Source organism: Delphinus delphis, chromosome 11, assembly GCF_949987515.2.
Source record: "Delphinus delphis chromosome 11, mDelDel1.2, whole genome shotgun sequence".
NCBI classification, from domain to species: Eukaryota; Metazoa; Chordata; class Mammalia; order Artiodactyla; family Delphinidae; genus Delphinus; species Delphinus delphis.
In genome coordinates, this window is record NC_082693.1 from 31,568,018 (window position 1) to 31,593,872 (window position 25,855).

Here is a 25,855-nt window from a genome sequence, read left to right on the forward strand (position 1 = left end):
TCCAATCGTCTTAACGATGAGGTGATCAATAGCCCATTACTGGATAGAACAGAGGCTACAGGAAGTGCATTGAAGATTTTAATGCATGAATTATGCATGCGGTGCTCATTCTTTAGTCTCCGAACAGAATGACGGGGTTTGTGAAGTCGCCTCAGATAGTTTCTTGCATTAAGTGACTGCAGTGAAATGCTTAATATTTTCAGGCATAGAAGCAGCATTGACTCTAGCCAGCTGAATTTGGATGTAAATCCCACAGCTCGCAGCACAGAATGCTTTATTTGAAAGTATTGCTATGTAGAGAGCCAGCTTTACTGTCATCTAACCTGCTCTCCCCAGAAGGTTGGCTGAAGGATGGGAGCGGCTGTGCCTGCCTCTGAGGTCACAGCTTGAAGTCCTTTTAACTTGCTTTCTGCTGCAGGAGAGAGACGTACTGTGGTGTGACTGTCGCTGCATTCATTCAAATGGACAGCTTGCAATAAATACTATACACAGAACGTCAGATAATTCAGCATATGAGGTAAGTCCGAGGTTTTTCTCTAGGTTAGTAAATTCCAAGGGAGAATGTGCTGAGTTAGGAAAGGGTGATGCAGTGTTAGTAGGATTGACTCACACCTCAGTATTGCTATGCGGTGTCAGGGTTCTCAATTTTTATGTTAATTGAAAGCTGATTTTATTTTATATTTTTGACAAGTTGCCGTAGGGTATTTTATCTTGCACACAAAAGCTTTTCAAGAATGTACCAGAGCTTAGATGTGTGTCTCAGATAGACAGAAACCTGCAAACTGGGGAGGGGCAGCACTGAAAGTATGAGCTGAATCAATAAAAAATTACCTCCTGTGGAGAAGTTTTAGCAGGGCTGTGGTATTCCTTTGGCTCCTATTATTTCCTTAATGTCAATAATTTCAAATTATGGTAAAAAATGTTGGTAAACACCAAAAATGCTCAATCCTTTCCCCAGAAGCAGAGGAAAGCACTGAGGTACTCAAACTCAAATACTGTGTTGCATACAAATGGAACAGATGGAATTAAAGTAATTTGGACTAGCTTGTCCTTGAAGGAAGACCTTGTTGTCAGAAACAAAACAGTTTGACTTCTACCTGTAGTGTTTTGGGTTTTTTTCCCTCTTGTCCAGAATGCCTTACTCCAAAAAGAATGCATAGATGTAATATTTTGAAATTTATGCCCCCATCCACCAAAAAAGTTTCCTTTCCTTCTTGGTCTTTTAAAAATTAAGCTTATACAATTGCAGAACCCACTGTATAAAAGACAAATAAAATTTACAAAAACTCTGCAAAACTGAAAAATATAGTTCTATCTACTACTATATTTGCCAGTCTTTGTGAATTAAAGCTGCTTGCTTAAATATCATGACAAATAATTAATAAATATGCAGATAACGTGCAGTATGATATAAATTCCTAAACCTTTCTTTAGGGTAGGAAAATAGCATTTAATAAACATTCAGCAAGAAACTCTAGATATAGTAAAAATTTTTAAGGATGCTTTTCAACAGTACATTTATACTATTAGTATATATATGTATACACATATGCATAGATGTACATATATGCATACATACATATATGCACTATAATATATAATTTATGAAACATAATATATGCAATATAACAGGTATATCATATAAATTAGATAATATAACATTGCCTACTTCTCAAGTATGTTAATTGATGCTGTTTTTAAAAATTTGTTTGCTGAATAATCTACCAAGAACCAGTAATAGATAAGGCCAGTATTTTTTGTAAAATAAGGATTATTATTAAAAAATAAAAATTAAAAAAGGAAATAGAGTAATGATAGTAAGACCACAGGAAAAATACCCTTCAAGCATTTCACAGTACATTTCAGTTCTGCTACAGTGTTACTCTGTTACTTGGCTTTCCTGTCAACTGTCTGGTGGTGGTGTGGCACTGCGCTCCCAGCACTGTAGAATGTGTTTTATGAGGACACTCACGTGTGAGTTTTTACTTAGGGAGGGGAAGAAAGGGAGGATAGGTAACTGCCTATATGTCTTAGAGGTCTCCCGTTGCTGAGTCATGGCGTTCAGTTCTGCTTAAATGCCTCCTGAATGAGGTGGCCCCTTAACAGCTACTAAAATGGAATCTAAAAGAAAATGAGAAAGAATGGAGGGAACAGAAACTTAAAGGTATTTATTACCTAATGACATACTAAATTCTGAATAATGAGTATAATGGCAGTGCTACTTGTTGGAGCTGGCTGAGGTGACAGTAGAAGAAAAGCCCCCATGATGGGTGACAAGATCATAGCAGTGAAATTAATGGACCAACTTGGGGAGATTGTATAGACAAAGGGTTCTATGTAACATTGCACTTGTACTTACCTAAGCCTCTTTGTCATTATTCTAGTCTCAACCCAGGCCATTAATCAGTCTCACTGAAAATATCTAATGGTTTTGATAAAGAATATTTCCCAGGTCGTCTGACGGGAATCTGGAAAGAGATGTGCTCAGTTCCCAATTCCCACATTAGTTGCAAATAATTTTTATAGGTTATCAATTGGGAGAAAATAACAAGAGATTAATGAGAATATTTGAAAATCAACCACAATATATGAGTTGAGACACCAAAATGAGTTTAGATAATGATTATTATGGCAAAGTATAATAGTATTAAATTCAGTTGGAAAGGAAACTAAAGATATAAAAATGGTATAATAAAATGGAAAGAAGGAAAATGGAATGAAAAACCTATATAGTAGTGAAATATCAAATGTAAAATTTTTGAAAGTGAATTTAATCCATAGTTGATATATATTATTTATGCCTCTAAAATCAATTTATAAGAATTCTGAAATATTATGATTCACTAATATAAGGTTTTGTAATTTAGCTTAAAAATGAATTTTAAAGGTGACTTAGAGTGATAAATCAGTTGAGAAGAATATTTTAAACTGGTAAACAAGCAACTTTCTTATAGAGAATAAATATATATATTAATAAGGGATGTTTTCACCTACATTATAATAAATCTAAGAAGAAAACTGTATCTCTATCTATACTATATTCAGCATTAAATAAGATTATAGAAAAGTTATGAATCATTTATGGAAGATTAGAAGAGTAAAAGATGAGAGATGATATGCCCATTTTCCAAACCTAAAACACACATACGAATTGATTAAATCTGAGTTTACACTTATAAGACAAGGTAATCCCCTATAGGGTTCTTTAGTAAATAGTCCTGATGTGCTACAAGCTTTGTAAAATACACAGAAAACTTTTTTCAAGTATGAATTTATAACAAAGAGTGATACCAAGAGATTTTATATTCTTTTCTCTTACATTGGAGAAAACGATAAAATTAGTTCCTCCTTAAAATATTTTCGCTAAGAAATTATAGTTTATGAAACATTTTCCTTTTATATATGCTCTTAGGAGTTGACACTGATGAGTGTGTCTTTTTTTTTTTTTTTTTTTTTTTTTTTTTTCTTTACGCGGGCCTCTCACTGTTGTGGCCTCTCCCGTTGCGGAGCACAGGCTCCGGATGCGCAGGCTCAGCGGCCATGGCTCACGGGCCCAGCCGCTCCACGGCACGTGGGATCTTCCCGGACCGGGGCACGAACCCGTGTCCCCTGCATCGGCAGGCGAACTCTCAACCACTGCGCCACCAGGGAAGCCCAAGAGTGTGTCATTTTAATATAGCTTCATGCATGTTTCACCAATTTATTCCCTCTGATTATAAATATACATTTTACCCAATTATTTATTGTTTCCTAATCACTTTAATCTTACAAGACAACTCAGTGTAATGAAGAAACATTTATTAAGGTCTTCTTGTGTGCTTTTTCTAGGTACTCACTGTAGATGCAAAAAAAAGATGAAGGGCTATGCTTTCAATAGAACAAATAGTTCAAATGTAGGAAAAAAATTAGAGCATAGCATCAGGCAAAATACTTGGTTAAAAGTTTTAGTGTCACAGGAGAAAGGGGGAACCAAGCTCAGAAATGTTAAGTGGAGTCCAGGAGAAGAATGTGCATACAGGGGTGGAAACAAAAATCAATATTATATATTCTGGTGTCAGGACTTAAATAGAGGAATTGTATAGGTGTAGGTGAGAATAAACAAGGTAGGAGCAGGTTGTTAAGAACTTAACCAACAGAATAACTTGCTTAGACGTGGGTCTTATAGTTATTGGGTACTCACAGACATTATTTAATCACACTGGAGTCATTTAATGCTAAAGATATTTCTAATCTCTGAATCAGATGAATTCTCAACATTTCTTTTTAATGATTGTTAATCCTGAATTGAATATTGTATTAACTATATATTTTTTTCTGTATTCTAATGCTTTGCCTTGCTAACCCTGGAGGGACTGCACCTCCCAGGGTGAGCTAATCACGGGAGTTAGTAAGCCACTGGCCCTCAAGTTCCCTTTTCAAATGCAAACCAACCAATCCAAAGCCCTGCCTTCAACCTTCTTATTAGAATTCTCACATCAAGACAACTAGGTACAGCCCCAATGCCCCAGAGCTACCTAAAATAATTCAAACTGGCCAATCCTAAATCCACTTTTATCTTGCCTCCTTCCTGAGAAAACCATAATAAAGGCTCTTGCCCACAGTTACCCTTTTCCCTCTGCCTCTTGACCAAACCTGCACCCCATGATTCCTTGTGTGTCCCCAGGCATGTCCCGCCTTCTCAGGATCTGTGAATATAACAAGCTATATTTTTCAATGACAGTCATCACCAGATCTATTGGCCTTACCATACCTAGATAACAATAAAACATATTAAAATAAACATGAAAAACTTATCAACATCTTTTTTAATGTTAATTAACATCAGTAGAAGTATTACATTCCTAGTATTTAAAATAAATCAGTCAAGTCTTTCTGAAATCATTATCTTTTTATTAAAATCCTATATTGTTAGCACAAGTTCATATACCTGAAGCACAGTGAGGCCAAACAAACCTAAACGTCGGAGTTTGGAGCAGTGAAAGGTTAATTGCAGGGCCATATCAGGAGACGCATGGCTCATGTCCCCAGAAACCTTGAACTCCCCAAAGGGTTTTAGCAAAGCATTTTTAAAAGCCAGGTGAGGGAAGGGGATTGCAGAGTGTGTGATCAGCTTGTGCACAGTTCTTTTGTTTGGCTGATGAATGAGGTAACGGCTGTGTCACAGGGGTTAACATTATCAATCCTCAGGCTCCAGTAGGCTTGGGGGCTATGTGCTTATGGTCTTCAAACAGTTAATATTTTCCATTTGGAAGGGGTTTTTCACATCTGTAACACAATTCAGGAAATGTGCATCCGATACTGTAATCTACATACTCCAGAGAGGAGCTAAAGCAGAGGATATGGGGGGAAGGCCTGTCCTGGGAAGGCCCCATAAGTGTCCTGCTCCATTACCTTATTATTTTGAATATAAGAGTAATTTCTAACTGAACCTCCTGTAAACACAAACTTAATTCTTTTCTAAGTTGTGGTTGATAGAGGAAGGGTATTACTCCAGGAATGTGAGTGGACAATTAGTTTTTAGTCTCATTACAAGGTACGTAGGTCTAAAGTTTTAAATATTTTCCTGAGTCCACTTTAACTTGTAGTATGTTTCCTCTGCTACATGAAAATAAGCATCTACCTCATCAAGCAACTAAATCAATGCCAAGGGAAAATGCCACCTTATGCTCCTTAAATATCAAATTCTGAAACTGTAATAATCAAATGCTAATGTTGTTTATATAGCCTCTTTGGCATCCAGTAGGCAACTATAACACACATCTTAAATAAAAAATATTTCTGCTACATTAAGCCTAAAAATTTGAATTGAACTGTCTTGAGAATGTGGTGTTCAAGGAAAGGTTTTTGGTAATCAGTGAATGCAGAACTTTGGAACAATGGCAAATGCACTTAACCACAGGACTAAGAAGAGTTGAGCCACACAGAAGTAGTGTGCAGAAGAAATGTATATGAAAAGACATTAGTGATATCTTTCAGTAGTGCATGCTATTCCTTCAAAACATTATGATTAAAAGAAGCTGAGAAAAGTAAATGACTTTAAAGCATAGAAGAATTAAAACATTAAATGCATGTTTGAGCATTTTGGCTTTTAACTTCCCTATCTACTCCAAGATTGTATGATTATAAGTAACTATTGCAATCACAATAATCCTTTAAGAGATAAACTTTTGATAAAGAAATTCAAGTAGATAATTGGAGACAATTTAGATTGGGAACAGGTTAGAAAAGACACTAGTCATGCTAGCAGATGGAAGGGCAGCAAGGTAGGTGGCTGGGAGAGAATCTGGAGGCGGAGCTGTGCCAGAAAGAACATAGGAATTTAAACAGATGGAAGATGATATAAAGTTGGCAACACGAGAAGCTGGGTGACAAACAGAAGAAATCTGTTGAAGAACTGGGTGAACAGGAAGCCAAGAGGTGAATTAGGTGGACTAGTGATAAACTAAATAGGTCAGTATGAGGGCACCCAAGTTCCAGAATAAATAGGTAAGAATAATGGAAAACTGCAATTTTTCCCTTTACTTGAACGTAGGAAATGACTTTTATTATAATTTTTAAAGTGCTTTGAAACCATGATGAACACTGATCTTCTACAGAGGAACAGTTTTAGTAGAAAATTCTGAGATGTTTACTACTGAGGAAATGTATTCTGTGAAATTATCATGAACATAAAATTTATTTATTATTTACTAGTTTTGTGTTTCCTATAATTTGAGTTCTGGCCCTGGCTTGGAGGATTTGACTGGAAAATAATACTGAGAGGTAATACCTGTAGAGAATAAGAACTTTAATCCTTACCAAAAGAGGATTTATCAGACTGTGGAAAATCTGAACATAATATTATCTTTAGAAAAATTTCTTATGTTGTACTTGCCTGTTAAAAGTGATAGTAGCTCTGTCTCAGTGAACATTAAGAAGATGATTACAAGTCATTTTGTCTCATTTTTGTCTTCGGACTTATCTATCCTTAAATCACTACATTCATGGACAATTATCCATGCTTACAAACACTTGGTAAAATTATATAACATAGTTAAGTACTTTAAAATTTTATTTGTCATTATAGACAAATATAAAAGTGCCGTATACAGGAACATTTGTATGAGAATCTTGGCATTATGTCTATCTTGATTGATCTTCAGATAGATACATGGGTTCTAAGTGCAAGAGACACTGCCATTTGCTACGTTTATAAATTTAGAATTAACTCCACTCTTTCCTTTTGTTCTCCAATCTAACCTCTAAACTTATTTTTCTGATACATCAACTCTATTTCTCAGATATTTCTTGCTATCTATTTTACTAGCCAAAGTCCTTATGCCACTGTGTCTAAAACTCTTATGTTTATTGCCAGCATAATTATTTCTAAAATATCTGCATTCCAATTAATCCCCCACACAGAGCAAGGATCATTTATCAACAGTTGTCTAGACTGTATGACTGTTCTTTTGGAGTGATGCATTTAGTTGCAACTTCAATCCCTTGAATTAAACTTTTGAGCACAAAGCTAGTAACAGTATCTTCCCAAGTTCCAAGTGCCCACTTTATGTGTGTGTGTAGATGTGTGTGTGTGTATGTGTGCGTGTGTGTATACACACACAACTCTCTTGAATTGAAGAACCATATTTGGCAAATCTTGCACATATGCTAGCTACTATGCCAGACTTTGGGGATACAAAAATGAGTACAACATGAACCTTTCCATCAAAGAGTTTATATTCGGATGGAATAAATAGATTTATATATACCAGATACTATGGTACAATCTAATTGATGGAATGTTATTATATTCATATGTAATAGATATGTATATTACCCTACATGATTGTGAATCTGTTGAGGTCAGGGAACACATTAATTTATTAATTCAGCAAATGTTTATTAAGCTCCTTTTATGTGCATTGGCTATGCAAAGGGAATTATATTCCTTGTTTCCATGGATAGAATAGTCTGTTAAAAGAAGGAGAGAAAATAACTGAAAGCTCACTGGACAAAGCTAACACTTGTAAAGGTAGAAGCAGGTACAGTAAGTGCATATAAATTGAGCTCTAGCTAAAATTAAGGGAGGACATCAAAAATAACTTCCTGAATGAGGTAGTAAAATGATACTTAAAATAGTTTAGAAATATTGGTATAATGATTTAGTCAGTGCAGTCATGAAATAAATGGTGTTGACTGTAAATTTCAGAGGTTCACACTAAAAAGAGATAGGTAATTAAAATACAACTTGAAAGGAAAAAAGGTTTTGCTGAGATCATGCTTAAATGAATAATCTCATTTAATCCTCTCTAGGAGAATATGAGATCCTCACTTTAAAGATGGGAAAACTGAAAGATAGAGGTTATACTGTTACTAAAACTCTAGGTTCAGGATTAGAAGATTAAAGTTTCTTTTCTATATCCCCATAATTTTACTAAATTTTCTTGGCACTCTGCAGGAAACTTCAAATGTCAATGCATGCATATAATCAATGACATTTTGAACCCCTATGTTCATAAGTTTGTTCATCTTCCTTTCATTGTAACTAAAATGGGCGTAATGGAGGCAGTGCAAAATTGAAAATTAATTTTTATTATTATTTACTAGAAGAAAGTCAAGTTTAATTTGAAAAAGAAACTATCCATAAGCATAATCTAAGGTCAAAAATGGTCATTTTGCTCAAGTATGGAAAATCTGACTAGTGGATAAGGAACAAAATGACACTTGAAGAATACATAAATTTTACAAGATGTCCAATATATATGTACCCAGCTTATTGCAGAGTAGTCTGATGAATAATGTTTTTAATAAATTTATATTAATTAGTTCATTATTAGTTCCTCTAAAATATGAATTAATTATGAGTAATTTTAAAATTCTTTTGTTGGGGGAAATGCTTTTAGAACCCTTTTCTTCTTCTTAACATCTTCAGTAGAAAAAATGATATTAACTAGGGGAGTTTTCTGTATTTGATTGAAGAATAGAAAGGGTGCCTGCATTCCCAGTGTCTAGCACAGTGCCATGAACATAGTAGATGTTCAATAAATCTGTGTTGAATGAATGTTCACATGAATTAATGTTATCACATTTTATTAATTATAAGACACTACTGTTTAAGTCACACTATCAAATGAATAGACTTTGGGGAGAATATTCATTATGTTAATTATACATATCAAATGCAAGGTGAATCCTGTAGTAGAAGATATTTTTCTCTTTTTTCTTTTTTTTATTGAAGTATAGTTGATTTACAATATTACATGAGTTTCAGGTGTACTACATAGTGATATTTTTATAGATTATACTCCATTTAAAGTTATTATAAAATAATGGCAAAAATCTGTCTCGAGCTAGCTTAAGCAAAAGGGGAGATTTATTGGAAGGATATGGTGTCATGTGACTCAAAGCTGTACAAGCAAATGTTGGGAAGGATGGGTTGTGATGTAGCTGGACCTAAAGTATACCTGTACCTGGATATCTGATTGTCCTATCAAAAGTGTCAACTTCTCTGTGAGTGTGGTTTTCAATCTCAGTGAAGATCAACTTTGATATATGCCTTCGGGAACATGTCTGGCTACCAAGATTTAGATATCTTTCTATCTTGTAGCCCCTTCTCTCCCACCTCCACCACTAGCTGAGTGTATTTTGTGATAGTTTTTACAAAGACTATGTTGAAATTGGCAAGTTCAGGTGATTGGAATGAACAAAGTGGTTTTTTTTTACATTATTGATTAGAATATTAATGCAAAAATATTTGGTGCTTTAAAACTTGAACAAATATTCTGTCCAGCAAAAGTGCTGTGGCTATTTTAATTAAAGATAAAATATGGCTTATGCAGAAGTTATGTCAATAGCAGAGATGAAATTAATAAAAAATGTTTTAAATTATTTTTAATGATGTTCAACATATTTTCAGACACCATGGGAACAATTGTTCTGTTTATGTCCATATTTCCAGCAATTAGCGCATTGTCTGAAATATTGTAAACAGCTGGTAAATATTTGTCACTAATATATTGATAATAAGGTCTTCTTCATTCACATAATTAATTCATAACAGTAATAGTGAAATGGACTACACTGAGGCAGTAGGAATGTTAAGAAAGTATTTAAAATATCAGTGTGTGTATTCCATGTTGTGACCTATTCACAGCTAAATGACAAATTATATAAAACAATATATTTAGATGTAAGTGACCTGAAAGATAAGTAGAGATCCAGGCCATAAAGAATGTGTCTTGTTGAGTCTGGATTTGTATCATTTATTAAAGATGACTCGAAATTGTACATTGGTTCTTTGGAACTTACTCAAGATGTTAAATACATAGAAAATTCTTGAGGGGAGTAGAACTAAGCACAAATAATAATAAAGATACTGAGAGAAGTGGCTATTTGTCCCAGAATACTCAGCTAGAAGAGAGAAAACATGGCCAATTGTTTACATAGATATATTTGGATAAGACCTTTACAACAGAGGATGAATACCAAATACTGTTGATTTTTTAATAAATGATATATTTTAATCATTTTTTGTAGCAAAAAGAAAATTATTTGACACAGTGATTATTTTGAAGTTATTAAATGCAAAAAAAATCTAATCTAATAATTTTCTCTCTCTGTATTTTATTGCAGTAGGATATAGCCCTCACCTATGCAAATGTTAATGCCTTTAGGTGAAGCCCTCCTTTTAGTTAAATTGAACTTAAATAGATGCTTCATGCAGTAATGAAGAAAATATTTTTGTTAATCCAAGATGAAGATTATTTAGAATTTGTCTGTCTAGTCCCTCATCAAGGATAAAATGAAATTTTAGAGTTGGAATGTGTCAAATGAAATTGTGACTAATCCTTAATTTTTGCATGTGGAAACTGAGTTTCTAATGATTGAGAGTTACAATTTAAGGCCTTCTATTTAGACATACCTACATATAGAAAAACAAGTTTCAAAGTGTACATGGTTAAGAAGTCAATAATAACATAAAAATTGCAGTAATATTTTCCCTTAACTGTAGAATTCTTGTTCAGATGTAATGTTCTTCATGTAATTAATTTCTTAGCTTAATGAAAATATTTTTGTTTTTTTAATTTTTTTGAATTTATTATTTTTTTTTGAATTTTTGAAATTTTGAATTTTATTTTATTTTTATACAGCAGGTTCTTATTAGTTATCTCTTTTATACATATTAGTGTATACATGTCAATCCCAATCTCCCAATTCATCCCCCCACCCCCCACTGCTTTGCCACCTTGGTGTCCATATGTTTGTTCTCTACATCTGTGTCTCTATTTCTGCCTTGCAGACTGGTTCATCTGTACCATTTTTCTAGATTCCACATATATGCATTAACATACGATATTTGTTTTCCTCTTTATGACTCACTTCATTCTGTATGACAGTCTCCAAGTTCATCTGAAAAATGTTTTTAATGAATTGCTTTTGCTTCTCTAAATTATTTATCTCAAGAATCATTCTTAAGAAAAGAAATTTTAAATGAAAGAAAATTATTTCTCTGTGATTCAGAACACATATAATTCTTAGATCTTAACCACAGAACTATAATGCTCATTCATGAACATTGATTAGGAAATGGGCACCCCTTGAGACATGCTCAGTATCAATATAAACTTAATTCTTCTTTAAAGGAGCTAGTCATGTGTCAATCAATGTGCTGAAAATAAATGCTTTGGTTATATGACTTAAAAACAGAATTTTCAGTAGCTTATAACTTAGGAAGAAATAGGAGTAAATGTGTTAAAGCTGAAATGGGGGTCGTATGAATTTCTATTGCTCATATGGAAGATTGATTAGGATTAAATTGGCCCAGCAAAGTGTAGATATGCAATAGATACTAAATGCAGAAAAACGATGATCATAGTGCCTAGCAACTGCTAAAACAGGGAGAATGAAGAACACATATTTGTTAATTGCCTGTAATTGTTGCTACCTGTTTCACAGTAGAATTACTGTTTATTGTGTTTTGTTGACAGAATAAAGCATAATTTAAAGAGGGAAATTGGTACACCAACATTTATTCATTTTTCACTCTGTGCTAGGCATTGTGATAAGTGTTTTGCATATTTATTAAAATGTTATCACTGGAGTAACAATAAGTATTTAAAATGTGTTAATAAAACCCAATATTTTAATTTTGTATAAGAAATGATATTTTTGTCATATATGTGTCAAATACAAGTGATTAGTTATTTAAAAATAATTTAGTATTAAGTCTTTATTTATGCAATACATAACTGAATATGAGACAAATTACAAAGAAATATAGTCTCCTATTTATTTATTATTTTGGTAAGAATAGAGCAATTAAGTTTGAGCTCTAAAGAAACATATCAAAATGCATTTGAGTAGAATGGAAATCAAATATTCCACATAGGCAGTAAAAATAATTGTACACAGATTGAGTTAATTGGGGAACCTGAATCATGTGTTAATTTTAGAGCCTGATCTAAATAAAATGAATTCAGCAGACAAATCAATGGAAAAGATCCAGTTTATTGATGATAGAAGAGATTACTTTAGCAATGCACTGTAGTGGAAGTTAGAAAAACATATTGAGATTTGATAATTGATATTAAAAGAAGAGAGCAAATCTACCAGTAGTTGGAAAAAAAAAAAACTTGGCAAAAATTGGGGGTGAAAGTGTTAACAACTCAAATGCTTCCATTAAGTTTCCTTAAAGACTTAAGTATTCACTTCCTTTCTTCCTATGCATCATCATCCCATAGAGCAGTTTTTCATTTTCAATATTTCTAACAAATTAATTCAAATCAGCCGAAGTTTTCTTTTTTGTTTTCTACTTGCATATTTTGGAATGAAAATTGAAGTTACTAGTGGTTGCTCCTTCTTTCAATCTGTGTCACTTTCAAGCATTGTGTGACCTACTTATGCTAACTAAAAATGTGAACTAAAAATTATTTGAATTTTATTGTTTGCAAAGATCTTAGGAAAAGCTTGAAAAATAGTGAGTTAATAATGTGACTAACAACTAGAATTATATCTTACTATTTATGCCACAGACACATTCCTAAATAGGGAGCAGTAGAGTTAAAGCTTGAAGGAGTGAGTTGTTCCTCCAGAGCTTCTAAACTTCTAAACTCTACACATATATTGTCATAGGAGAAGAAAGCTTTATGCCTACATAGAATGAACTCTCACAGCTGCAATTTGACACCAGAATTAAGATAAGAATATGTATATGAAGAATGCATCTGATTTTTTCTTTTAAATTATTTTTTTTTTCCCAATGACATTTCTATAACATCAAATTTTTTCTTAGTGTTCAATGTTAGGAATTTTTTTTTTTTTTGCATTGTCAGCTAGGCAGATTTTAGCTAAATATTCCTTTCAATTAATAAGTAATGTGCCCTAAGCTAGGTTACATGATTTCCTTCATACTGGGATCTCATTCTTCTATCACTGTGTTAAAAGCTTCGTTGACTATGTAAGCTGTAACAGATTCCTTTTGGAAGCATTAGTGAATATATAATGAACAAATAAATATGTGAACAATTTATGAGAGTTAGCATCTAGACCTCACTGGTTTTGACTGAGTCAAGAGATTAAAGTGCTATTTTGGAATTTATGAACAATATGGAATTTATGGAATTTTGGAATTTATAAATTCCAATTTTGGAATTTATGAACAACTAATCTGACCACATATAGTTCTCTTTAAAAGAGATAAAATGTAATAAAATAAAGAAAGAATATTTCAAAGATGCTTTTCTGATTAATTATAACTTTTTTTCAGGGCTTTTGCTGGATGTGTTTCATATGTCTGGCAGCCAGTGTAGTCTTTAGGGCTTCTCAAAGATGAAACTCCTACTTAAGTTGTACAGTACTGAATTATATATCATGGCTTTGTAGTACAGACAGAATCTAGAGCATCTGAAAAAGAAAAAAAGGCAGTAGGGACTGGTTATAAAGGAGAAAAATCACTTCTTTCTCTATGAATTGACCTCTCAGACAAAAATAATCAAATGTAATATAAGACTATAATATGATAATATCTGTGATAGATCCATATAACTAAGCATAGATAATGAAGTATCAAAAGAAAACATCTCTGTGTGGTTAAAAGTATCAATAAATACGAATGTGGTAGTATCATCAAACTACTGGACTGATTAAGAACCTGAAAACCTGAATGTATTTCCTTTGAAATTTCAGACAAATTACTTAACCCCTCTAAGCTTCAGGTTACTAATCTTAAAATGGGAGTTAGTAATATTGGCCTCACCAATTTTCAGACTGCTTGTGGAGTACACATAAAAATTTCATGGAATTGTTAATAATTTTTACACCTCTAAAAGAAAAGGTATAAAAACCAAAAAAGTAATTTTAACATTAATAGCAGCAATAAAACTTATACTCTTGGTAAAGAAGGTTAATTTAATATCATCATTACATATATTTATATGTTTATATAACATTATATATATGTGTGTGTATATATATATATAGTCTCATTCAGGGAAAGTAAAAAATGAACAAATGCAAAATTTATATTAATAATTGACCCCCAAAACAAGTGTATTGTAGGTTGGAAATCATAGTTAATTTTTGAACAATTTCCTGCAAAATTGACTCACAGTTATGCTCCAATCCACTCTATCCATCTATCCTCTTGTCCTCCTTATCCTCACAAATACTAATAAGAGCACTTAGTTGGGATTTACAAGGGGAAACAGAGATAACACCTTTGTAAATATTTTTGTAATAATTATTAATAACTAATAGTGATTTGTATTATTAAAATAAAGATTTTCAAACAATTTCTCAGCCATGTCAGGTATAACCAAAGCAAAACAAACTCAAATTAGGAAGAGCCTCTCTATTTTTTCTGCTGTGAGTCATAGAGTACTATCTTAGTGGGAAATATATAAATGAATTAGTAAAGAATCAATCAATCAACGAATCAACTCTTTAGAGGATATTAAAGTTGTCTATTTGTTGATGCTTACAACTTTAGCATTATAAGTGCTGCTTGTTGATTTCTATTTAAATTAAATTGTGTTTTATACAAAGGCACCTCACAATTTGCACATTTTTTCTTAACATTCTTACTATGGATATTCCTTACTATGGATATTATACTGTTCATTATGAAATCAACTCACAACAAATCTAATTGTTCATTTCATATTTTTAAAAGACTGTCAGCTTAAAGTTTTTGAGAACTTGGCCAGGATTATCTTTTCTCTTGATTTTTCAGATAAGAGTCTGAATTGATTCAGTACTTTTCAAATGTTGCATTAGCTGCAATCCAAAGTCCTGCAGGGCTCCCTAGGAGTGTGGTAAAAGGAGTGAATAGTAACTAAAAGCTCTGCTTCTTTATGTGTCATAAAACAGAATGGAATTGTTAAAGCCTCCAATCTATTCCTTGATTATGCTTTGTATTTTAGAAAAAGCTTTCACAAATGCAGACACACAGTCTGAATCTATTATTGTTCCTATTTCAGCTGACATAATCAAAGTTATCCAAAGTGATGATATCAAAATATGAGCTTGGCTGGAGTAAGTTGCTTGTCTAGATAAATAAGATAGATAGTTTTTGTATTCTTCAGCTGTCTATGAGATTATACTTGGTTCAGATATACACCAATTGACTTGAAAGTATTTTTTATGGGAGTAAAGTATTTGTTAATGGGAGTTGTGTATGAAGCTATTTATTCATCTTTGCATTATTACTGCACTAAACTGAAACCAATTACAAATTATCCAGTCTCTTATTTTATTATTTTTCATTTTTAGCTTTAAAATACCCCCCTTTTTGGCATAAGGATGATAAATTGAACTCAGTGTTAATGGTTATGTCCATTCAGTTGCCTTCAACAAGGACATCTAGACCACTCATCTAGACATCATTCATCTAGATCACTTTCAGACTGTAGGACATAAGAGGGAAATATTCCAATTGGGATTCTGTTTGGGATTGTATTTATCATACAGTGAAATTTTGATTTTCTACAAAGTCATTTCCAAAGGCTTTGCATAGACTGCTCCTCAAAAAAATAAAAACAGAACTACTATGTTGTCCAGCAATTCCACTCCTGTGTATATATCTAGAAAAAACAAAAAACACTAATTTGAAATGATAGTGCACCCCAATGTTCATAGCAGCACTATTTACAACAGCCAAGATACGGAAGCAACCCAAGTGTCCATCAACAGATGTATGGATAAAGATGTGATATATACACGCACACACACACACACACACACACACACACACACACACACACACACACAAAATGGAATATTACTCAGCCTTAAAAAAGAACGAAATTCTGCCATTTGCAGCAATGTGGATGAACCTAGAGAATATTATGCTTAGTGAAATAAGTCAGAGAAAGACAAATACTGTATGATATCACTCATATGTGGAATCTAAAAGCTAAACCGAATGAATGTATATAGCAAAACATACTCACAGGTATAAAAATCAAAGTAGTTTTTACTAGTGGGGAGAGTGAAGGCGGGAGGAGCAAGATACGGGTATGGGATTAAGAGATACAAACTATTATGTATAAAATAGATAAGCAAGAAGGATGTATGTATATAAGCACAGGGAATCATAGCCATTATTTTGTAATAACTTTCAATGGAGTGTAATCTGTAAAAATACTGAATCACTATGCTGTAACACCTGAAAATAATATAATATTGAAAATCAACTATACTTCAATAAAAAAATAGACTTCTACTACTGGTGGAAACGGGAGCTCTTCAGATCAAGCTCTTAGTGAAAGGTACTGACAGAGCTCCTATGTACCTGGAGTATCAATGAATACTTATGTAAAAACAAGGCTTAGAAATAGAGATGACTCGGTCTTTAATTTGCATGTATTCTTTTCACTTTTCTCTTTCCTTCTTATGCTCTTTGCTTTTCCAGTGCATTAGGGATGAAAGCCCTAACTAAAAAACATCATATATATATATATATATATATATATATATATATATATATATATATATATATACACACACACACACAACACACACACACGTGCAGTGCCTGTGTGCATGCATTTGCATACATGTGTATATGCTTTAAATCATATTTCACAAAAGAGTAGATATTAATGTGAAATAACCAGTCAAAAAGGAAGTTCCATCAACATTTTGGGAGCCCTCTGGGACATCTGACTTTTAACCTTTCACATCTTAGGCTCTCTGGGCTTAGTCTTGCTACAGAGCTACATGCTCATTTTCGTTAAATCAAGCTTTAATTTGTAAAGTTGTTATATATATATCTTATCCTCTCATAATAATTCCTCAGATATTCCTAAGATTGGTGTGAAAGAGATTTTTATTACCATTTCATAGATGAGGAAACAGATTCAGAGAAGTTGGCTTCATAAACATCTTGAGACCGAGCAGCAATAATTATTTTTAATCCAGGCCAGCTCTGCCTGGGATCACTGCTCTTTCTGTACATGGTATGATTGTGGCTTGGCTTCCAAGCTTTTTATCAGATTTATTAGATTTCATTTTATTTATCCAAAAATGTTTATTAATATTTATGAATCACATGTGTTTTTTTAGCATGATGTTTTCTTCAATTCTTAATGGCATATTCCCCCCACTTTAATGCTATTAAAATTAAGATGTCACAAAAATTAATGTCACAATGACATTTTTACAGAATCTGAAATTAAATTGCTAAAACAAATGATGTGAAAGATCTGAGAAAGCAGTATTTTGTGTCCCTATGCTTAGGAACATACATAATATGTCTTTGATTCTCTTCTCCCTGCTTTTTGCATAAAATCTTTATATGAAGATTCAAATACTATTTCATTATTTCTGTTCTTATAATTCCCCTAAACTGCTGTCAAATCTTACTTTATTAATTTTCATAATCTTCTAAACTTGTTTTTCTAAGTTACTTGATTTCCTCCTGAGAAGATAATTCTCATTGTATAGTTTTCTTTTCTGAGAGAATTTGATCTAATATCTATCAGTTTTTCAGTGATTTCACTGAATAGTTACTGAAGTTTTTCAATAACATCTTGATTTATTGGAGTCTCTTTTCTTCTTTGTGTTATTTTTTTGTTTTGTTTTTGAATTTTATTTTATTTACTTTTTATACAACAGGTTCTTATTAGTTATCCGTTTTATAATATTAGTGTATATATGTCAATCCCAATCTCCCAACTCGTTACACCATCACCCCCCCACACTTTCCCCCATTGGTGTCCATACATTTGTTCTCTACATCTGTGTCTCAATTTCTACTCTGCAAATCCGGTTCATCTGTACCATTTTTCCAGGTTCTACATATAAGTGTTAATATATGATATTTGTTTTTCTCTTTCTGACTTAATTCACTCTGTATGACGGTCTCTAGATCCATCCATGTCTCTACAAATGACCCAGTTTTGTTCCTTTTCATGGCTGAGTAATAATCCATTGTATACATGTACCACATCTTCTTTATCCATTTGTCTGTCGATGGGCATTTAGGTTGCTTCCATGTCCTGGCTATTGTAAAAGGTGCTGCAATGAACATTGGGGTGCATGTGTCTTTTTGAATTATGGTTTTCTCAGGGTATATGCCCAGTAGTGGGATTGCTGGGTCATATGGTAATTCTATTTTTTAGTTTTTTAAGGAACCTCCATACTGTTCTCCATAGTGGCTGTATCAATTTACATTCCCACTAACAGGGAAAGAGGGTTCCCTTTTCTCCAAACCCTCTCCAGCATTTAATGTTTGTAGATTTTCTGATGATGCCCATTTTAACTGGTGTGAAGCGATACCTCACTGTAGTTTTGATTTGCATTTTTCTATTAATTAGTGATGTTGAGAGGCTTTTCATGTGCCTCTTGGCCATCTGGATGTCTTCTTTGGAGAAATGTCTATTTAGGTCTTCTGCCCATTTTTGGATTGGGTTGCTTGTGTTTTTAATATTGAGCTGCATGAGCTGTTTATATATTTTGGAGATTAATCCTTTGTCCAATGATTCATTTGAAAATATTTTCTCCCATTCTGAGGGTTGTCTTCTGCCTTTTTTGTAGTTTCCTTTGCTGTGCAAAAACTTTGAAGTTTCATTAGGCCCCATTTGTTTATTTTTGTTTTTATCTCCATTACTCTAGGAGGTGGATCAAAAAAGATCTTGCTGTGATTCCTGTCAAAGGGTATTCTTCCTATGTTTTGTTCTAAGAATTTTATAGTGTCCGGTCTTACATTTAGGTCTCTAATCCATTTTGAGTTTATTTTTGTGTATGGTGTTAGGGAGTGTTCTAATTTCATTCTTTGACATGTAGCTGTCCAGTTTTCCCAGCACCACTTATTGAAGAGACTGTCTTTTCTCCATTGTATATCCTTGCCTCCTTTGTCATAGATTAGTTGACCTTGGGAGGGTGGGTTTATCACTGGGATTTCTATCCTGTTCCATTGATCTATATTTCTGTTTTTGTGCCAGTACCATATTGTCTTGATTACTGTAACTTTATAGTACAGTCTGAAGTCAGGGAGTCTGATTCCTCCAGCTCTGTTTTTTTCCCTCAAGACTGCTTTGGCTATTCAGGGTCTTTTGTGTCTCCATACAAATTTTAAGATTTTTTGTTTTAGTTCTGTAAAGAATGCCATTGGTAATTTGATAGGGATTGCACTGAATCTGTAGATTGCTCTGGGTAGTATAGTCATTTTCACAATATTGATTCTTCCAATCCAAGAACATGGTATATCTCTCCATCTGTTTGTATCATCTTTAGTTTCTTTCATCAGTGTCTTATAGTTTTCTGCATACAGGTCATTTTTCTCCCTAGGTAGGTTTATTGCTAGGTATTTTATTCTTTTTGTTGCAATGGTAAGTGGGATTGTTTCCTAATTTCTCTTTCAGATTTTTCATCATTAGTGTAAAGGAATGCAAGAGATTTCTGTGCATTAATTTTGTATCCTGCAACTTTACCAAATTCATTGATTAGCTCTAGTAGTTTTCTCGTGGCATCTTTAGGATTCTCTATGTGTACTATCATGTCATCTGCAAAGAGTGACAATTTTAGTTCTTTTCCAATTTGTATTCCTTTTATTTCTTTTTTTTCTTTGATTGCCATGGCTAAGACTCCCTAAACTATGTTGAATATTAGTGGTGAGAGTGGACATCCTGGTCTTCCTGATCTTAAAGGAAATACTTTCAGTGTTTCACCACTGAGAATGATGTTTGCTATGTGTTTGTCGTATATGGCCTTTATTATGTTGAGGTTGGTTCCCTCTATGCTCACTCTCTGGAGAGTTTTTATCATAAATCAGTGTTGAATTTTGTCAAAACTTTTTTCTGCATCTATTGAGATGATCATAGGTTTTTCTTCTTCAATTTGTTAATATGGTGTATCACATTGATTGATTTGCGTATATTGAACAATCCTTGCATCCCTGGGATAAATCCCACTTGATCATGGTGTATGATTCTTTTAATGTACTGTTGGATTCTGTTTGCTAGTATTTTGTTGAGGATTTTTGCATCTATATTCATCAGTGATATTGGTCTGTAATTTTCTTTTTTTGTAGTATCTTTGCCTGGTTTTGGTATCAGGGTGATGGTGGCTTCATAGAATGAGTTTGGGAGTGTTCCTTCCTCTACAAAGTTTTGGAATAGTTTGAGAAGGATAGGTGTTAGCTCTTCTCTAAATGTTTAATAGAATTAACATTTGAGAAGCCATTTGAGAAGCCATTTGAGAAGAACATCTGAGAAGCCATCTGGTCCTGGACTTTTGCTTGTTGGAAGATTTTAAATCACAGTTTCAATTTCATTACTTGTGATTGGTCTGTTCATACTTGCTATTTCTTCCTGGTTCAGCCTTGGCAGGTTATACTTTTCTAAGAATTTGTCCATTTCTTCCAGGTTGTCTATTCTACTGGCATAGAGTTGCTTGTAGTAGTCTCTTAGGATGCTTTGTATTTCTGTGGTGTCTGTCGTAACTTCTCCTTTTTCATTTCTAATTTTATTGATTTGAGTCCTCTCCCTCTTTTTCTTGATGAGTCTGGCTAATGGTTTATCAATTTTGTTTATCTTCTCAAAGAACCAGCTTTTAGTTTTATGGACCTTTGCTATTGTTTTCTTTGTTGCTATTTCATTTATTTCTGCTCTGATCTTTATGATTTCTTTCTTTCTACTAAATTTGGGTTTTTTTTTATTCTTCTTTCTCTCCTTCCTTTAGGTGTAAGGCTAGATTGTTTATTTGAGATGTTCGTTGTTTCTTGAGGTAGGATGGTATTGCTATAAACTTCCCTCTTAGAACTGCTTTTCCTGCATCCCATAGGTTTTGGATCATCGTGTGTTCATTGTAATTTGTCTGCAGGTATTTTTTATTTTCCTCTTTGATTTCTTCAGTGATCTCTTGGCTATTTAGTCAGGTATTGTTTAACCTCCATGTGTTTGTGTCTTTTATGTTTTTTTCCCTGTAATTGACTTCTAATCTCATAGCATTGTTGTCAGAAAAGATGCTTGATATGATTTCAACATTTGTAAATTTACTGAGGCTTGATTTGTGACCCAAGATGTGATCTATCCTGGAGAATGTTCTGTGTGCACTTGAGAAGAAAGTGTAATCTGCTGTTTTTGGATGGAATATCCTATGAATATCAGTTAAATCTATCTGGTCTATTGTGTCATATAAAGCTTCTGTTTCCATATTAACTTTCTGATCTGATTATTAATTTGGATGATTAATAATCATCCAAATGATCTGTCATTTGGATGATATGTCCATTGGTGTAAGTGAGGTGTTAAAGTCCCCCACTATTATTGTGCTACTGTCGATTTCCTCTTTTATAGCTGTTAGCAGTTGTCTTATGTACTGAGGTGTTCCTATGTTGGGTGCATATATATTTATAATTGTTATTTCTTCTTTTTGGATTGATCCCTTGATCATTATGTAGTGTCTTTCCTTGTCTCTTGTAACATTCTTTATTTTAAAGTTTATTATATCTTATATGAGTGTTGCTACTCCAGCTTTCTTTCGATTTCCATTTGCATGGAATATCTTTTTCTGTTCCCTCACTTTCAGTATGTATGTGTCCCTAGGTCTGAAGTGGGTCTCTTGTAGACAGCATATATATGGGTCTTGTTTTTGTATCCATTCAGAAAGCCTGTGTCTTTTGGTTGGAGCATTTAATCCATTCATATTTAAGGTAATTATCAATATGTATGTTCCTATGACCATTTTCTTAATGGTTTTGCGTTTGTTTTTGTAGGTCCTTTTCTTCTCTCGTGTTTCCCACTTAGAGAAATTCCTTTAGCATTTGTTGTAGATCTGGTTTGGTGGTGCTGAATTCATTTAGCTTTTGCTTGCCTGTAAAGCTTTTGATTTCTCCATCGAATCTGAATGTGATCCTTGCTGGGTAGCATAATCTTGGTTGTAGGTTCTTCTGTTTCATCACTTTAAATATATCATGCTACTACCTTCTGGTTTGTAGAGTTTCTGCTGAGAAATCAGCTGTTTACCTTATGGGGGTTCCCTTATATGTTATTTGTCATTTTTCCCTTGCTGCTTTCAATTATTTTTCTTTGTGTTTAATTTTTCCCAATTTGATTACTATGTGTCTTGCTGTGTTTCTCCTTGGGTTTATCCTGCCTGGGACTCTGCCATTCCTGGACTTGGGTAACTATTTCCTTTCCCATGTTAGGGAAGTTTTCAACTATAATCTCTTCAAATATTTTCTCGTGTCCTTTCTCTCTCTCTTCTCCTTCTGGGACCCCTATAATGCGAATGTTGTTGGGTTTAATGTTGTCCCGGACATCTCTTAGGCTGTCTTCATTTCTTTTCATTCTTTTTTCTTTATTCTGTTCCACAGCAGTGAATTCCACCATTCTGTCTTCCAGGTCACTTATCCATTCTTCTGCCTCAGTTATTCTGCTAATGATTCCTTCTAGTGTATTTTTCATTTCAGTTATTGTATTGTTCATCCCTGTTTGTTTGTTCTTTAATTCTTCTAGGTGTTTTTTCTTTAATTCTTCTATGTCTTTGCTAAACATTTCTTCCATCTTCTCCATCTTTGCTTCCATTCTTTTTCCAAGGTCTTGGATCATCTTCACTATCATTATTCTGGATTCCTTTTCTGGAAGGTTGCCTATTTCCATTTCATTTAGTTGTTTTTCTGTGGTTTTATCTTGTTCCTTCATCTGGTACATAACCCTCTGCCTTTTCATCTTGTCTATTTTTCTGTGAATGTGTTTTTTGTTCCACAGGCTGCAGGATTGGAGTTTTTCTAGCTTCTGCTGTCTGCCCTCTGGTGGATGAGGCTATCTAAGAGGCTTGTGCAAGTTTCCTGATGGGAGGGACTGGTGGTGGATAGAGTTGACTGTTGCTCTGGTGGGCCGAGCTCAGTAAAACTTTAATCCGCTTGTCTGCTGATGGGTGGGGCGGGGTTCCCTCCCTGTTGTTTGTTTTGCCTGAGGTGACCCAACACTGGAGCCTACCTGGGCTCTTTGATGGGGCTATTTGTGGACTCTGGGTGAGCTCACACCAAGGAGTACTTCCCATAACTTCTGCTGCCAGTGTTCTTGTCCTCACGGTGAGACATCGCCACCCCCTGCCTGTAGGAGACCCTTCAACTCTAGCAGTAGGTCTGGTTCAGTCTCCCATGGGGTCACTGCTCCTTCCTCTGGGTCCCTATGTGCACACTACTTTGTGTGTGCCCTCCAAGAGTGGAGTCTCCACTTCCCCCAGTCCTGTCAAAGTCCTGCAATCAAATCTTGCTAGCCTTCAAAGTTTGATTCTCTAGGAATTCCTCCTCCTGTTGCTGGACCCCCAGGTTGGGAAGCCTGACGTGGGGCTCATAATCTTCACTCCAGTGAGTGGGCTTTTGTGGTATAAGTGTTCTCCAGTTTGATTCACACACCCAGCAGTTATGGGATTTGATTTTGTTGTTTTTGCGCCCCTTGTACAATCTCATTGTGGCTTCTCCTTTGTCTTTGGATGTGGAGTATCTTTCTTGGTGAGTTCCAGTGTCTTCCTGTCAATGATTGTTCAGCACTTAGTTGTGATTCCAGTGGTCTCACAAGAGGGAGTGAGAGCACCTCCTTCTACTCCACCATCTTGAACCAATCTCCTCCATTGTGTTATTGTAAACATTACCTATCTTGAAACTTACCTATATTTCATGATATCTCCCCAGTACATTTTCAAATTAATGGGGAAAATATATGTAAAAACATTGAGTTTTAGAATTTCTTGCTGAACTTTTCTATCTTTGCCTTAGCCTGTGTAGGTTTTGTTAGCAGGGATAACATGACCTGAGAAGAGTGAAAGTCAGAGTTGAAAAAAATTAAAGTGTCCAAACAAATGACCCTAAGAGTTAGGGGAAAAGCAGAGGTAGATAAGATTCCAAATGACTGCACTCATTCAAACTCAAAGAATGGCTCTATTTTGGCAAATTAAAGCATAGCATAAGAAACTGAAGATGAGTCCTTGTTGAATGGACCTACCCACATGGTAAATGTTAGTGAAAAACTAAACTGAGGGCTCAGTCCAAGGCACATATGAAGTCAAAACTATTTTCAACAATTAACAAAACAGAAATCATTCATGTGTTTATTGTCTTGGTATGATTTCATTGATTCATTCAACATCTATTTATTGAATACCCACTATGAGTGAGATTTTATGCTAGGCATTGGAACCTCAGTGCTAAGCAATAGATGTACTGTCCTTTTTTTCTGTAGATTGCCACCTAATTTAGATGAAGGTAGAAAGAGTCTTGGTGGAAGTGTGAATTCAATTATTTTGAATACAGAAGGGTAAGGATTTTTTTCCAAGCCAGAGCATGGGGTAATAATTAGGAGTTAGCCTCAGTCTATCCTTTCATACTTCTAGATTTACAAATTTGGTCTTGTTTTATGAATATATGAATTAACTTAAGTTTACATGTCTATAAATCTGGATCAGAAATCATCTGGAGAAATAAGGAAACAAAAACCACCACTGTGTAAACATCTAACCATTTAAAATATGAGGATTCAAGGAGCCAAAGCAAGATGAGCAAGTGAAAGTGTTATGCTTCCATTATAATTTGTTTCTTAATCTGAAGTTATGTGCTATGCCAACACATTAAGGGGATTTCTAACTCATAATTGGAGGACCAAGGAATATTTTCTAAAGCAAGTGATTTCAGAATTGAGACCACAGTGATGATTAGCAGTGAATTAGGAGACGGGCAGATGGTGGAAGCAGGGCAAGAGGAGGAAGGGAGTGAGAATGAATCAGGAAGGGAGAAGAATTTGAGAAAGGGCCCAGAGACAGGAAGCTGGGATGTCTTGCAGTTCAGTTTCTGTGGGATGGTGGTAAAGAGCAGCAGTGACAACAGTAACTGGAAAGGTACACAAGGAAAGACACTGAGAAACCATTGTATTGTATTAAGTAGTAACTTGATTGAATTTTTTGCATTTAAGCATGATCACTCTTGCTGCAGTTTTGAAGACATTTTTGAGTGGGGAATGGCTGCCAAGCAGGAAGAATATTAGAAGATATTGCAGTAACCTTGGTGAGAGATAATAATGGCTTAGACTAGTGCTTTTCAAACCTTTTTCCTTAAACTCCCCCTAAAGAATTTTTAAAGTTAAATATTCTCTCATATACTTATGAACTGACTTACAAACTCATCATAAGTTTAAACAGTTGAAAAAGATGTAATTTTCAGCATATTGTAAATTTTGACATTTTAAAATAAATCTGTTGTTTCACTCCTAAATATATCCTTTAAGAGTCTGAAGAGCATTGAGAGTCCATGCTCATCATTACCCAGTTAAAAATATTTGAAATAGCTCTTGTAAAACAAGAAATTCTCCAGACACTAGCTGGGTATCCAAGAATTCAACTCAATTTTGACACTATCACCCTAGAGATAACATCAAAT

The 25,855-nt window shown here is 34.1% G+C and overlaps 1 protein-coding gene across 2 annotated transcripts in view; it reads left to right on the forward strand.

Moving 5' to 3' along the window:
• Positions 1–424: 424 nt before the first annotated feature.
• Positions 425–25,855, forward strand: part of CNTN1 (contactin 1) — a 232,829-nt gene continuing 207,398 nt past the window's right edge. For both annotated transcript variants that reach the window (XM_060024589.1, XM_060024588.1), the window contains exon 1: positions 425–517. The gene's annotated coding sequence lies outside the window, so the exon portion shown is untranslated. The remainder of the gene's footprint in view (positions 518–25,855) is intronic.